Consider the following 15593-nt stretch of genomic DNA (forward strand, 5'->3'; position numbering starts at 1 on the left):
TTTATAGCAGCAATGTCCACAATAGCCAAACTGTGGAAAGAGCCAAGATGTCCATCGACAGATGAATGGATAAAGAAGAGGTGGTATATATATACAATGGAATATTATGCAGCCATCAAAAGGAATGAGATCTTGCCATTTGCAACGACATGGATGGAACTAGAGGGTGTTATGCTGAGCGAAATAAGTCAATCAGAGAAAGACGTGTATCATATGACCTCACTGATATGAGGAATTCTTAATCTCAGGAAAGAAACTGAGGGTTGCAGGAGTGGTGGGGGGTGGGAGGGATGAGGTAGCTGGGTGATAGACATTGGGGAGGGTATGTGCTATGGTAAGTGCTGTGAATTGTGCAAGACTGTTGAATCACAGATTTGTACCTCTGAAACAAATAATACATTATATGTTAAAAAAAAAAAAGAAGAAGAAGAAGATAGCAGGAGGGAAAGAAAGAAGCGGGGGGGAAGTCGGAGGGGGAGACAAACCATGAGAGACGATGGACTCTGAAAAACAAACTGAGGGTTCTAGAGGGGAGGGTGGTGGGAGGATGGGTTAGCCTGGTGATGGGTATTAAAGAGGGCACGTTCTGCATGGAGCACTGGGTATTATACACAAACAATGAATCATGGAACACTACATCAAAAGTAATGATGTAATGTATGGTGATTAACATAACAATAAAAAATTTTTTTAAAAAGAAATGGGAGTAACAGTACAATCTGCCTCAGAGGCTTTGTATTTCTTTATTTTTATGGTTTGCAGATTACATAAGCTAGCACGCATGAAGCACTTACTGACATGCCTGGCATTTAATTAACGTTCGCTATTATTGTTAGTTACTCCTCATCAAGCATAAAGCACAGAGTTCTCCTTGGTTCGCCCCACAGTAGCTCCTTGGTATTAGCTATTTGAGTTCACATCCAAAGTAGAGATCAGATGACTAATGGCAAACTCTTCACTCCAGTGCTGAGTTTACATCACACTTAATGAGCTGGTTGTGAAGGAAATGATGCTTTTCCCACCCAAAAACATATCATCTCTGGAAATACTCCAGTTGACGGTCATGAAACCATAGAGCAATAGTAATAAAAGTAGTATTGGGCTCTGAAAAGAGCGACAAACTAAAGAGAATTCCAAACTCATGCCTGCCAAGTTTTCCCTTATTTGGAAGTAGCCCATATGAAATTCTAGAACTCTCTACAGGTCACTCACAGTCTGTCCATTAGCTTTCCTGTTTGCTGTCTTCTTGTCTACTTACATCAACTCTTCTTAATATTTAAGAACTTTTCAGGAAATTCAGTTTTAGAAAGACAGCAAAGGAGCCTTGAATTGGCAAAAGCTTCACATTTCAGAGGTGATACTAATCTAAAGAAACACACTATTATCTTAGTAATTTCCAATTGTTCCTGGAAGCATTTTACTGCAGAGACCACTGCCAGCTATTAAGTAGAGGAGACTCGTTTTGGTTGCCAAAATTAGCTGAAATTAAGATCCTTTGACATCTTCTTACAGAAAAAAGTCAGTTTCAGTACAAACAATTTGGAATTTAATAGATTGTGACAGGTTATAAAATTCTATGCATTTGAAAGAAAAGCTTTGCTGGTGGAATAATGTGTTTCTAATTTACACATAATAGGCCCATGAAGCTGTGACTAGAAGGACATTAAAGTAATGAGGAAATTCCAGTTATAGACACTTTCTGTAGAGATCTTAAAGATTATGATTAGGGCAGTCATTTTCCCAAGTACCGTGTATAGCTAAAGCCAAAATGAAGGTGTCCCGGACAAAGAAAGGAGACGAGAAGGGCAATGAGCCTGTTTCGAGGGTAGAGAGAGCATCTGGGAGATAGCTGCTCAAGCCAGAGGGGGAGGATTTTGCTAAACTTGATAAACGCTGTATCTACTGAAGACCTACAAAGGGCCTAGTGCTGGGTGCTTGTCCATGAATGAGGAGGAATCACCCATGGCATGAGCCATAAGAAAGGCCAAGTGATTTTTGTGGGTAAAACTCTTTACAGTAAAAAAGAATTATACTTTCCCTCGACTCTTTGTCCCCACAGTTGTCCAAAGGAGCCATGCCTAGCCATCCTCTTGATGATCAACACAATGCAATATGGACCCCTGAAACACTTTCCTTATTTAAAAAAGTCTCAATGCTCCTATATTATTTAAAATGTATGCTAAATGGCAAAGAAAATTTGGAGTGTGTCATTTGATAGGAGCTTGGGTAGCTGTTTTCATACCATAAATTGATTTAGAGATAGGGCAAATCACTTATGCAAAACAGCAGAGAGCATGCTCGTAATGAAAGGCACATGCTTTACTTTAATGTCAAAGAGTATTTTTCTGCCCTTTTTTGAGATCCATTTCTCAGGTATAAGTTGATGTAAGCTAGAAACTTGCTTTCTGACTAGAAAATGACTGGAATCTTATTCTGTTATTGCTTCTACTCTTGTTTCTATTTTGGGTGTTGCATCTGGCATGTTATAGGTGGTCAATGAATACTGACCACCCAGGTGTTAGGACATCTGGCAATTTTGTTATTTCTTAAAAATTTTGTCCCGGAGGGCGCCTGGGTGGCTCAGTTGGTTGAACGACTGCCTTCGGCTCAGGTCATGATCCTGGAGTCCCTGGATCGAGTCCCGCATTGGGCTCCCTGCTCAGCGAGGAGCCTGCTTCTCCCTCTGACCCTCCCCCCTCTCATGTACTCTCTCTCTCATTCTCGCTCTCTCAAATAAATAAATAAATCTTTAAAAAAAAAAAATTTTGTCCAGGAAGAGTTTCATGGCTCTTTTTTCTTAGCTCTCTACCTTTCAAAAATATATTTGTGAGCATCCTCTATATGCCAGGCATATGCTAGGTGCTGGAGAATGAGATCCCTAGGTTCATAGAACTTCTACTCTGGGAGGAGAGGTAGGGAGGTGGAAGATCGTCAACACAGGAAATAAGATAATTCTTCCTTGTGCCTCCTTTTACTCATGCGTCACACTTCAGCTCTTGCTCTTTGGCCTGATGGGGTCTTGTCCTTCAGAGGAACCTTTCTTAGCCTTGGTCTTGCCTGAGTATGAAAGAGAGAGAGATTGCAAAGGAAGGTGGTGGATAAGATGTCTCACCTAGAGCCCTGCCATCGCGCCAGTCTGAGAAGATGACGGGTTTCTCATTTAAAGAACACCATTTAACCACAGAAGAACAGAAAAGGTCCAAATAAAACAAAGAAATGCTTATGCCAGCAGCTTTGCTCCCCCAAAACCCATCTCTTTCTGACCCATTCAAAAGACATAATGTTTAGTTACAAGATACCATTTCCTTCCTCATCCTCCACAACGAGGTGTGCCCTTGTGACACTAAATAGCTGAGCAGTCAGGCCAATTCAGCTACACAAAACAAACCTAGCAATGTTGTTTAGCATCACATAGAAAGATAATATTTTTAACTGTGCAGCTGGTTTGTTATCTTGGGGTGTTCTCAAATCCATTTGTCTATAACTCCAATGTCCTTCAAGAAAGAATAGGATAGGATTTTATTCTCATTCCTCTGTGGTTGTTGTGTCTCAACCATTAATAAAATTTCCAGAAATAAGATCAAGGGCCATGGTGGACCCATTTATTTAGAATGTAGTAGGTTTTTTCATTGACCTCAGTAAAAGTGTTTACTACAATAGCACGAGAATTATCTCATTACAGGAAGACTAGAATTTGGGTTTTTGCTGTTCTCAGCAGCCTGAGGACTTGAAAACTTCAACTCCACTCAAAGTGAAACCATATTCTTCTGAAAGAATTTTGCACATAAACTTGCATTGTTGGGTAATGAGGGGTTGGAGTTATTTCAATGATTTTTAACATGAAGAAACAGCATTGGTTTGTGGTTGAAAGAAAGATAGGCTATTGTTACTGCTTGGGCTTCTAGAAAACTAAACTTCCAATAGACTAAAATTTGGCCTCCAGACTGGTCAGTGATTTCTTTCAGAGTAGGCCCATGCACTAGATAATTAAATTCATTTCTTTGCAGAACCTTTCGTGGAATTTTAGATTCGGAAAGAATCTTAAAAATTATTTACTCTTAACTTCACCCCTCCCAAATCTGATACTTATGTCTCTTAAAGGACCAAATGTAGTTACAAATAAATCACCATTTGTGATACATGAAAAAATGCATAGCACAGGTATATGCAATGAGATTCATATGGAGAACCCATGGAGGAACAAAAAGATGCAAAAAAAAAAAAAAAAATTGCAAGTGGCCAACTGCGTATCAGCAACCCCTGGTGTGGGAGGTATATGCCAAAACTGGCTGACTCTCCTCATGGCTTCACCATGACAATTAGAAAGGAACACACCTTCTTTTTAAAAGAAGTTCTCAGCCAAGCACATTGATGTTACTTGCTGCCATTTTTCTATAACCTGTATTTCTTAAAGGCATCTATACAATTCATGCAGTTTCTGAAATCTATACTTTAGAGTCATTATATGGAAAGTATTTCCTTTTACATATGTACTTTGGGCATATGTACATTTGTTTAGTATTTAACACATACCTATTATCTACAAGATACTTAGAAGCAATTGAAGTGAATATGTATCAAATGGCTTCTGTTTGCTAAGGAATACAAGAAATATGAAGGGAATTTTACCAATAGTTTCCAAAAGTTGTAAAAATGTACATATCCTTTGACACTGCAATTCAACTTCTAGGAATTTATCCTAATGCTGCGGATTATAGTAACAAAAATGAGAATTAATCCAAATGGCCAAACTTGTTGTTAAGGGAATTAACACTAGCTTGCTCTAACAAATAACACCAAATCTCAGGGGTTTAACATGATCAAGTTTATTTTTCACTCATGATACAGTTGGAGGTGGTTGTTTGGTGGCTTTCCATATAGTGGTTTAGGGATCCTGACTCCTTCTACCTTGTAGTTCTATTATCTTTCAGAACTTCAAAGCACTCATCTAGACTCCTGCATTCATCCAACAGATGAATGAAGAGAGAGAGAGAGCAAAGAGGAATGCCTGGATTTGTTATGGGCTGGATATGGCTTACATCATTCTGACCACATTTTATTGGCCAGAACCTGGTCATGTGGCCACAACTAACTGCAAGGGATGCTGGGAAACATAATCTCCCACTGTGCCCCAGAAGAGGAAACAGGATTGGTGAGCATCTGCCGATCTCTGGCACGTTCACAGACTGGCTTAATGAAGTATGGTATATCCATGAGCAGGATACTTGCGCAGCCATTAAAAATGAAGCTGTAGAAGAAGATTTAATGAACTAGAAAAGATTTACACTATGACAAATGGAAAAGGTAGGCAACCAAACATTTAGGTTATAATCTTGGCTTTGTCAAAAAATACGTTTTACCAAAAAATATATATTCATAAATAAAAATCCTAGAACATATACATTAGTGTTTCTTCCTGAGTGGTGAGACACACCACCTTTTCTACCCTGTGCTTTTCTATATTTTCTCAACTTTATACCATGACTCTGAACTACATTTTCTAATCAGAACAGTTAAAAATAACTGTACCCTAGAAAAGTGCTCTCTGATAGCGATATAATGGAAATCATGCATGTAATTTTAATTAAAAATAAAAAGAATCAGGTGAGATTATTTTTAATAATATATTTTATTTAACCTAATATGTTCAATATTACCATTTCAACATGTAATCAATAAAAATTAAAATATTAAAAATTAAAATACTGATGAAACTTTTTAACACTTCTTTTTATTTATACAGAGTCTTTGGGTATGGATCTATGTTACACCTATAGCAGATCTCCGTTCGGGCCAGCCTCATCTCAAGGGCAATAGCCACATGTGGCTGGCAAGTACTGAATTGGTCAGCATCACCTGAGAGTGTGCTAAGTAATAGGTAGGGCAACAATCAGGTAGCTCAGAAGAGGACAACACCTCACATGAGGATTGGAAAATGTTTCATGAAAGAGGCTTTGGCATTGGGCTTTGAAGAATATGAATAATACCACCAATTACCACGATACTGATAATACCTAACATTTATTTTGTGCTTGCCGTATGCCCATCACTGTGCTAACCACTAGGGGTCAGTAGAGAGGAGGAAACAGACTTCCCGAAGAGGGAGACCACCAGCAGTAGCAAAAGCAGAGACCTTGGGGGGGAGGTTAGTACACTTGTAAGCATGGGGGGTGAGGGTGGGGTTGGGAGGGGTTGGAACAATTCAGCATTGGACTCTTAGGAAAGTAGTAGGAGAAAAAACAAAAGGTTAAAAGCCCCTTGAATGTTAAGGGAGGAACTTCATACCTAGTTCACTGAGAAAATGTGGTAATCGTAACACAAAACACTCACTAAGCACCCATTTTACTGATGAGGAAACTGAGGCATAGGGAGGTGAGGAAATTTCCAAAGGTCACACAATTTGTAACCATGTTTGGCAGAGCCTGGATTCCAACCCAAGCATTTCTGGCTCCTAAGTCTACACCTCAACTGCTCACAATGACCACAAATTTTCAAACCAGAGACCTGAATTTGCATTCCACACTCTTCATTCTTTCACTGGGAATTGAATCAGTTCCCTGAACAACTAGGAGCTTCAGCTTCCTCCCCCATGAAAATGGGGTATGTCCTGCCAAACTAAAGTGTCATTGCATGAATGTAATGACACTGGGCATGGAAAGCACCAATTATACTGTCTGGCACAGAGTAGATGCCAATAAAGGCTGGTTGCCCTGCAAAATGCCATGGGGAGCCATTTCAGGCTTTTAGGCAGGGGAATGGAATGACTGGACTTACACTTCAGGAAGATTTAAGCTGGAAATACCTGTCTTCCTTGATTACTTGCCCGGATGGATTGGAGCTGGGAGAGATGTGTTAGGAAGATATTGCAGTAGTCCAGATAAGAGGTAACGAGGGCCTGTGCTGGGACAGTGGCAGGGAGATTGCAGTCGTATTATCTAACTGTAGGATATTAGAACCAAAACAGGCCCTATGGAGAACAGAGTCCAGACTTAAATGACTTACCCAAGGATAAATCATGGGATTGGTAAAGTTCATCTAGTTCTCTCATTCACTGTTCTTTCCTTCACTCAGGCAGTGCTGATGTTAGAGATCAACACCAAAATTTTCAACTCTTAATAAAAATAACAAAATGTCTCAGTTTTGTCTAAATCGTATACTTTCTACTCTTTGATAGCATCCATGGACAATCTCATGTAATCCTATCAATGGCAACTCTCCCCACTCCTAAAGGAAGGTAGGTAGACTGGAGTCAGAACAATTTCCACATTACAGATAGGTAAACCGAGGCACAGAGGAAGATGAATCTTATTTCTGGCTCATATTCTCTCATATTCACTTCTAAATTAGTTTTTTTTTAATTAAAGTTTGTTTTGGCTTTGAAGTGTTACTAAAATGTTGATACAGGGATGACGTTCATAAAATTTCATGTGAACAGAATGTCATGGTAACTGAAGGGCTTGCATCTTTTAAGATTATTCAAATTTTAAAGGTTAATGAGTACAGTTGACTTGAAATCATGTGTAAAGGAAGACGATTATGTGATCAACGGGAAATTGGATCTCCGTAGTTTTGTCTTAAATATAGTGAATGAAGGTATACCTTGCTAAGAAAACGTGTTGAGATGCTCTCTCTTTCCATCTCCCATCTGGAGCGGAGAAAAGAAACCAATGTTTAGAAAATTCGCTTTCCTGACTACGAAGAATGGTAAACTCTACCACAGGAGGGCGCAGGGAAGGGCAGATGCTTTTTCAGATTATCGACACTAGGTGGCGCCGCTCTGCTAGTTTTCTTAATGCCTGTTTTTAATTTCTTATTTTTTTTATTCCTTTGTTTAGTAGCAATGTTAATGGAGTAGCTTAAGTCCTGTAAAGAAGCATTTTTATTTTTCTATTATTTTCTTAATATGTCTGGGTCTGTCATATATAAGTATATGATTATATAATATACTTATATAAGTATGCTAGGGGAAGGAAAACTATTTTCTGTACAGTGTACAGATTAGTTATATTTTGCTCTTGCATTAATTTTCAGGACATTCAAGTATGGGTCCAAATTGAGTTTTCCTTTGTGGTCTGTCATTGTCTCAGAGTCTTCAGAGTTTTTTTGGAGATTTCACTTTAGTTTGATTTCAAAAGGGACATAATTCTGAACCACATCAGAGCTACTAAAATGTAACATAACTTAAATACTGGAAAGAAAAATAGGTATCAGTAAAGGAATGGAAAATGAATTCTCCCATTTGGGTTTATGTAAAAAGGAATTCTCCAGCATTACCTAGTCAATTAGTTGTGTTGTGCCAGTCTTTGGAGTTCAAATTCCTAACTACAAAAATAAGAAATTCCTCTAAACATCCTCCACGATCTCTTTCAAGTTGGAACACCTATGACCTTATGAGTTTGTCAATATAGCTGTGCCACCTGCCTGCCCCAAACACCATTCTTGAACCTGTATGCATAAGCTATATTGCTAAAAAAAAAAATCTGGATAATTTTCTGTGGCACAACAATGTATGCAGTCATGATCCCCAGCTAGCTTTTCAACCTACGTTACTAGAGTGGAATTGCTGTAAGAATGACGTCGGCCCACAGAGGAGTAAGCTGACCGCTCTGTAGAATCACATCTCGGGACGAACTGGTTCAGTATGATGAATCTGCCTATCGAGAGACTTTGAATCCCACACTGGCTCTATCCCTTACTGGCTGGGAGAGGCTAAACCAGCAATGAGTTAGTAGGCATTGAGCTCAGTGCTAGTCACCACTGTGGACAGGTGGCGAAGTAAAAGGCCAGGCATGGTGTGGCTCACAATCCAGGGGTGGGGCACAAGTTGTCTGTTATTGGGGAGTTAGTAATTGTGGGGAATAAGTACCAAATAAGATCAGGTCTGTGCTCTGAACCCTGGTTTGGGCCTAAACCCTGCCCAAAATTTGCCCATGGTCGTCATCCTGAGAAGTGATACTAAGTCACCGCTGGGGACTGGGTGGGTGTAGGGAAATCAGCCAAGTTGCGGTGGGGAAGAGCAAGGAAGGGCTAGAGAGAGATAGTAATGAAGTTGCTTAACATTCTCTGCCACCTGGTAGCAAATGTTAGACGTCATGATCAAAGGGATAATATTTTCTATGAAATAAAAGAAAGTGACATAGACATAAATGTATGAGGACCCCACAGACCTTCAGCAGCCTGGAAGCTAGTGACATCTGGAAGTCTGCAAGGTAGTAGGCAGAAAGGGAGTAAAACTCCTTGGGCCACACCATCCTTGATGATGTCCACTGCGGTTGGTAAAACCTCCAGTGTGAGCTCATCAAACCAAGTGGTGCATATGGAACCCTTTCAGATGCCATTGTTGGCAATATGGGGCTCTTTTCTAAACCCTTATAAATATAGACAGACACTTGTGCATTTTTAGGTGTGCTATGCCAACCACTCATCAAGACAGAGTGGCTAAATGAGTTGCTAAAGGCCATGAAACATGTTCATGTTACAAAAAAATAGGGCAAATTTGGAATCATTTTATACTTGATGTCATATAGGCTTTGGAGCATACCATATGAACAAATTTTCTCACTCGTGTAGAGCTACTTACTTGAGGAAATGGCTGAATCTAGTAAAAATAGAGTAGGCATGGGCCTCCCCGAACCCCTCTGCACCTGTGAGTGATGAGCTTGGCAAGTTTTCTTGGGGCAGAGTTGATGGGGTGGTGGGGAGGCTGGAAATTGGAAGTGAATGGGATGGAACCTGAGTCTGGAGGCTGAGACAGTGAAATAGGGAAAGGAAGAGAGAGATGAAGCCACAGACACTCAGGTCAAAAAGTTCATGAACCAAACCTTTGTAAATCAGGAATGGCTCATTTAGGTTCAAGATGGCGGCCATACTGGCAGTCAACAAATGTGTGGGACTTCCTAGCGATGAGCTGGCCTTCCTTCTTCCAGTACTGTCCTAAAGCAGTGATTCCCAAATGGTATTCCTCCACACACTAGCACTCAGAGATGTAAATGGGTGGGGAGAACAAACGATTCTGCATCACTTTAGTTCGGAAAATGCTGGATTAAACAAAGTGAGCAAATTTCTCTTGTGCTTGGAACCTTAATATGCCAACATATACTGTAACTCCTTAATAGAAGGACTTATCATTTAGTGTTTCCCAGACTTCTTGGGTTTAGGACCTATTTTATTTTATTTTATTTATATAAAAATATGGAACGCTTCATGAATTTGCATGTCATTCTTGCACAGGGGACCATGCTAATTTCTGTATCATTCCAATTTTAGTATATGTGTGCCAAACAAGCACTGGACCTTTTTTAAATTTTTATTTAAATTTTTATTTTAAAGATTTTTATTTATTTATTTGAGAGAGAATGATAGAGACAGAGGATGAGCGGAGGAAGGGGCAGAGTGAGAATGAGAAGCAGACTTCCCCCTGGGCAGGGAGCCAGACGTGGGGCTTGATCCTAGGACCTTGGGATCACGACCTGAGCTAAAGGCAGATGCTTGACCCACTGAGCCACCCAGGTGCCCCTAGACCTTTTTTCAAAAAAAAATCATAGAGTATCTCAAGACAAATGTTCTGAGAAACCCCTCTTGGAAAACAATATCCTAATGTACACTAATTTATTTCAGATTAAATTCTCTAGCAATTTTCAATGTGAAATTTTCAGGATAAAAGAATTGCCAGAGAAGTGAAAGATTCATTGAACCAACTTTTTTGGTGACATGCAAGCCAAACCAAGTGTTCTTTTGATTCATTTATTTAAATTATTTGTGTGGGTAGACCCACTCTTAAAAGGCACAGTGACCCCCATCTTTAGATGATTTTTCTCATGGGCAATGACACGGAATTAGCTCCGCACCCCTACAATTAGGCTTTGCCCAAATGGTGCCACCACCTTGGAACCTGGTGTCATGTGGCTGTCAGTCTCAGCATATCGGTGCTATGAGAATAAGAAGAATAAATACAGTTCCTAATTTCCAAGTCAAAGACAGTGTGAATTGATATTACACAGTAAAATGCGATGAGATTAAATCAATAACATCTGCAATAAGGCATAATGAAGGTAAAATTATATCTCTGGCTTCCTGAACAGCTGTGAATCTATTTTTAATGATCCTCATTTTTGGCAGTCAGCTAACAACTTCTAAAATGTCCTAGAAATTGGATTGTTAAGCAGATGAGCACTGCAGTGGCTTGGAATGTCATTAATTTCAGCTGCCTTACCCATCTGCATGGGCGAGATGGAGGCATCATGAATTCACCCCCCACCCCACTGAGCACCCCACTTACCGGGCCTTGGGTGGCCCCGGCAAATGCTGGATACAGCAAAGCAGGAGAGCTGGGGGGAGAGGGGCTCCTGGGAGGATCATGGGCTGTTGAATGATGGAGAAAAAAGGAAAAAGTCCTTGTTTTTGTAATGCAAACTGCAGCACATAACTGGCGTTCAAGTCTACCTTGCGCTATTGGAAGCTCATAACGCCACAGAGAACAAGACATTCTAATGGTTCCCTGTTTCCCAGTGGGGCAGTTTGGTTCCACGAGATTGCTCTGCCCAGGACTTGGTCAGGGTCACACCACCAGCAAGTGCAGGGGCTAGCACGCATCCCTGGTCTTCTCATTCCAAAGCCAGGGCCCTTTCCATGGCCCAGCAGTTCCTCTGCTTATTGGAACAACGGCTGTGGGAAAGACACCATGAAAACTTCGAAATTGAGGAAATGTGAACATTTGGGATTATCCATGTTTTCCTTCATGCCTGGCACCTTCATACTTTGCTGTAGCTTTAACCAGAAGCCATGTCTGGGAAACAGACAGTTGATCCCTTTGGCTAATTGTTTTGAGCTCACTTTACTTCTCTGGGCTGGCAGGGACAGGGGGGCGGGGGGGAGGGTGGCACCCCACACTTTGCACACCATTGTACTCCCTACACCCCACCGACAGACTCTCAGATTCCCAAGTCAGTCTTACTAGCTAGGAGGCTCAGGAGGCCCCAGCCTAAACTGTGTTCCAGAAGACTGAAGCTAAGATTCAGATTCCCATTCAGATTCCCTCCTTGCCTGGGTGAAAGCTGACAGGGTGAGGATGAATTCCTTATTCTCTTCCCCACCCTGAGAAGCCTACAACGTTGAGAGAGAAGATTTTTGTGTAGAAGACAAGGCTGCAGCTAAGTGAAGCCGTTAGTTTACAGAACTGACCCCACTGCCTGACTTGCTCTCAGCAGCAGGGGCTGACCCTTTGCTGCCTGAAATATCAGACAATCAAGAGGTTAACGGTGCAGGGGTGGAGACTGTGCTGAGGCATAGTTTTGGACCGGAGAGAAGAGCCTGGCTCCAGGAGAGTCATCTATGACAGAGGGTTATTGGGTACAAAAGTATGAATGAGTACCTCTGTTCAGCAAGGGGATTATCTCTACTAAGCAAGGGGACACCTTCCAATGGCCAATGGCTGACATAATGATCAGGGAGGCTGTAAAGAGAGAAGCAAATGGAGGGAAGGGGGATTTTGTGATAATGAAACATCATACACCACTAATGATTAACACAATGCCTGGTGTGCTAGAAAACTGTGCTTGCTCCCAAAGATAACAGGGAGATAGGAGTGAGTTCGGTTCTTGCAAAGGTGGGCAAATGATGCTCAGAGAAGGCCGGGAGGTCTAGGGAAAATGGAAGAGCTAGCGCTGGGCCTGGGGTGGGCAAACCCCAGGGGCCAGGAGGCAGGGCACTGAGCAAGAGGGACACAGGGGCTGACCTGTGCCAGGACCTGCTTGACATGCCTGAGGAACAGAGCACCTCCCAGTGCACAGGGGAGTGACACATCTCACCCTCCAGCAATCCTCTCCGTTAGGCTCTCCCACAGAGATTAATGGACAAGGTGGATATTTTGTTGTGGTTTAAGAGAAGCCCTTAAACAGGAGCATCTAACTTGCTTGCTTAAGAAGCACACACATTGAACTTCAAGCGTTAGCTGGGGGACACAGCCTTCCACTGCACAATGAGCTAGTGATCAGTTATGCAAACTTCATGCCTTCACTGTTCATTGACGTGGGTTCAATGTCAGGTTGGCAAGTAGGTTTCCCCTTACACATTGACTTCCACTGTTGGCTTCCATCATGTTCAGAAGGACTCTGAGGCCAGCCCCAGGTTCGCAGGAAAGAGTGTTGCATTCAGTTAGTGCAGTCTGCCCTGGATGAGTGAGAAAGGGGGGAAGGCCCTGGATCTCCACTCTCCTGCTGCCTCCCAGGAGGGGCTCTCACTTTACGTGAAGCTGGTCCAAGTGTCAAAAATCAAAGGAGCCTCAAACTCACAAGTGAGGAGGATGAAATGGATGGAGGAAAGCTTCCTGCCAATCTCAAAACACACTACCATTTCAAGCTTTGGAAGCATCAGGAATCAAATTCACTGCCAACGAGGTTATTTGGAGGAATAGAGTCTCTGAAGAATGGTTAAGTAGAAGCCAGAAGGCCAAACTAAGTTGTCCGGTCAAACTGACTTAAAGTTAAGGGTCAGGGAATTGAGATGACTACCCACCCGCTCACTGGATGCTCTTTTCCTTCTCATCCTGAACAGTGGGGGGAAAGCAATTCCAAAGGGAGAAGGACAATGGAGATAGGCGTGCGTGTGCACACACGCGCACACGCACACACACGCGCGATATATATATTACACATAGATCAAACACATCACATTTGCCTCATCTGTGTGGTGTACCGAGGAGAATAACGTACAGAATCAAGCTCCAGAAGCTGCCTTCCCTTGCAGGTCTGGGTCGGGTAGCTGTTACCCTCACTAACTAAAGCAATAGGACCAAAGGACCAACACCCAAGATTAGAGGGCAGCCATACCCAGATTTCTGGGGATCTGTTGGTCAGATACCCAGAAACCCGCTTCATGGTAAGTTGCGACCCCCGGGCACGTCGGAGGGGAAGTCACAGCCTTGGGGAAGCACTTAGCCTCCTGGCTCTGTAGTTCAGAACCTTGGCTCTTGGTGGTGCCTGGAAGCTTCACTGTGAGTTTCGATTAGTTCTGAGAGGACCTGTTAAGCAGAGCTTAACAGTATTTTAAACAAGAAGTATCATGTTTTCTGAAGTACTTCCGCGTGTTGATATCGTTCTCCAAATGATAGCTTCTTAATAAGCATCATTTCATCGTAGTATATTGTCATGCTAATAAACAATGGCATTTGTTGTTAAAAAGAAAAGCCACGCCGAACGTCTGCATGGCTAATTTACCTTATGTGTTAACATCACACATTTGGTGTAGAATTGCTAAGGACTGAATTGCTAAACCCAGGCTCCTGGTGGCACCAATTGCATTAAGAGATAGGCTGCAGGTCTAGGAAGAAGTGCTCAGCATTTAGGGTTGGGAGTTAATAGGATCAGGGGGTCACCACTCCTCTTTCTGGGCTCAGGAGCAGACATCAATAATCACATGAATCCACTGCATAATTTACCAACACCCCCAGCAGGAAACAGAACCCCAGAATTGTTCTGCAGACAGCACCCTAGCATTCCCTACAACCTGAGAGTTGACACAAACACAATGAAACCTATTTGCATTTAGGGGACTTACCTGCCTACTAAATCGGGTAGTTTATTATGCGCTCTTCAAAGAATGACAAGAAGTCTCCTTAGATGTTACTTTTGCTGTTCGCCAGTGGCTGAGATTGGAAACCATCCTCCCTAGGTAATTAAACGAGAAGGGCTTATTAAATATTTGAGTCCTTTGCACTTTTTCCTGGATACCATCCAAAGTGGTGCAATGTAGGGATACTTAACAGGGTCTATGAACCCCCAAGTGACCCATATGTATAATTTGAGGGTCTATGATTCCTGATGTGAAAAAATACATGTATTTTTGTTTTCACTACGTTCTAACTGAAACTTAATGTTGAGTGTCAGCAAGAAACCAGCATTAGTATCTGTGATTTTGTCATTAATAGAAATCACAGATTTCATACCCCATTGCAGTTGTTGCGGACATTGTGTAGAATCACATATGTTCATCACAACTTGGAAATGACAATAGGGCCAAGACCAGCTGCTAGTTACTTGTTCTTTAATGTACCGTTCTAGAAAAGCATGCGGTACTAGATCACACATTTGGGTTTTGTTTTTTTTTTAAGAATATTTTGATAATTTCATTTCGATATAGTTGGTCTTTGTTGTTATTATATGTTAATTTTATATACTAAAAACATGATTCCAGAAGAGGGTCTATGAATAGAAAGGATGCTCCTTTCAGATGAGGAGGCTGGGCTCCAGTCCTTGCTAAATGTTTTTGTCAAGCCCCCTCTTCTTTTTTTCTTTTTGTCTTTTTTTCTCAATTGAAAAAAAAGTTGAGATTAAATTCATAGAACATAAAATTCACCATATTTTTTTTAAAGATTTTATTTATTTATTTGAGAGAGAGAGAATGAGAGAGAGAGAGCATGAGAGGGAGAGGGTCAGAGGGAGAAGCAGACCCCCCGCCAAGCAGGGAGCCCGATGCAGGACTCGATCCCGGGACTCCAGGATCATGACCCGAGCCGAAGGCAGTCGCTTAACCGACTGAGCCACCCAGGCACCCCTCTTGTTATTTTTTTTTAAAGATTTTATTTAGTTAGTTATTTG

At 41.6% G+C, this 15593-nt stretch overlaps 1 long non-coding RNA gene and 1 other non-coding gene across 2 annotated transcripts in view; both read right to left on the bottom strand.

Moving 5' to 3' along the window:
* LOC115937609 (uncharacterized) overlaps positions 1-15593 on the bottom strand; it is a 438489-nt gene that overhangs the window by 81981 nt on the left and 340915 nt on the right. Inside the window, exon 7 of the long non-coding RNA XR_014139292.1 lies at positions 14554-14663. This is a non-coding gene — a long non-coding RNA (uncharacterized LOC115937609). The remainder of the gene's footprint in view (positions 1-14553; positions 14664-15593) is intronic.
* On the bottom strand, positions 10186-10288 carry LOC115938228 (U6 spliceosomal RNA). The gene has a single exon (XR_004073396.2). It is a non-coding gene; the product is annotated as a U6 spliceosomal RNA (small nuclear RNA).

The sequence above is a fragment of the Leptonychotes weddellii genome, chromosome 12 (assembly GCF_054177405.1).
Source record: "Leptonychotes weddellii isolate Sample4059 chromosome 12, ASM5417740v2, whole genome shotgun sequence".
NCBI lineage: Eukaryota > Metazoa > Chordata > Mammalia > Carnivora > Phocidae > Leptonychotes > Leptonychotes weddellii.